General features: G+C 42.2%; 1 protein-coding gene across 2 annotated transcripts in view; it reads left to right on the top strand.

The window, feature by feature from the left end:
- The window catches only part of Ptgr2 (prostaglandin reductase 2), a 31,294-nt gene that overhangs the window by 26,428 nt on the left and 3,668 nt on the right, over nt 1-1,198 (top strand). The gene's annotated exons all lie outside the window — the stretch shown is intronic.

The raw sequence follows: 1,198 nt of genomic DNA on the forward strand, positions 1-1,198 counted from the left end.
CCCTCCCCCTCCCCTTGGTTTTAAACTTCATTGGCAGCTGAAGCTGGAAGCTGGGCTGACCTTAAGTTCCTGATCCTTCTGCTTTCACCTAGAAAGTGCTGGAATTACAGGCATTTGCCACCACACCCATCTTATTTTCTTGTTAGTAACTTATTGCTGGGGCTGAGGATGTAGGCTGGTTGGTAGAGTGCTTGTGTCCCATGAACGAAGCACAAATGGATCTCCTATAGTAGCAACCACTGTATCCCCAGAACTCGGGTGGTGCAGGCAACACGGCCAACCAAGGTCATTCTCAGCTGTGTGAGGAAGTCTTAAAAATAAAACAGACGAAATGGAATTATCTCTTCCCTGTGAACAGCCCTAGGTATAGGCTTTCTAAATGATTGCAATCCAATGCCACTGGAGTTGATTTTAGTGATGTTTCATAGGTGTATGAGTTACATTTTCACCATTGTGACAAAATACCCAAAACAAAATGTTAGGGAATTGTTTTGCTCATGATTTTAGAGGGTTCAGTTCATGGTCACGTGGCCTATTCACTTGGGTAGGGCAGATCATCATGGGAGTACATGTGGGCACTTTATATCACAGTGAACAGGAAACTGTGAAGACAGAAAGGAAGGGCTCAACTCTAGTGATCTACTCTCTCCAGCTAAGTCCCACTTCCTAAAGTTCCCAGAACCTCCTAAAGAGTACCACTGAGGGGCAAGCCTAAAGCAAAGCCAGCCTGACATGCTATGTTCAACCACATCAAGAGGCAGTTTTCATAGTCCAGATATAATGTCATATATTATATACGTATTTCCTTGGCTTCTCAGACAGCTTATAAAACATAAGGACTATGACAGCTTTATAAGCTTTAGGTAACTTCTCAGATTAAATTTCTCAGATATAAGATTAATAAGATTTCTAAGTTCCCCAGCACTTGGGAGGCAGAGGCAGGCAAATTTCTGAGTTCGAGGCCAGCCTAGTCTACAAAGTGAGTTCCAGGACAGCCAAGGCTATACAGGAAAACCCTGTCTCCAAAAAAAAAAAAAAAAGATTTCTTAGTTCCACTTTTTTTTTTTAAAAAAGATTTATTTATTTATTATGTAAGTACATTGTAGCTGTCTTCAGACACACCAGAAGAGGTTGTTGGATCCTATTACAGGTGGTTGTGAGCCACCATGTGGTTGCTGGGATTTGAACTCAGGACCTC

The sequence above is a fragment of the Mus pahari genome, chromosome 7 (genome assembly GCF_900095145.1).
Source record: "Mus pahari chromosome 7, PAHARI_EIJ_v1.1, whole genome shotgun sequence".
NCBI classification, from domain to species: Eukaryota; Metazoa; Chordata; class Mammalia; order Rodentia; family Muridae; genus Mus; species Mus pahari.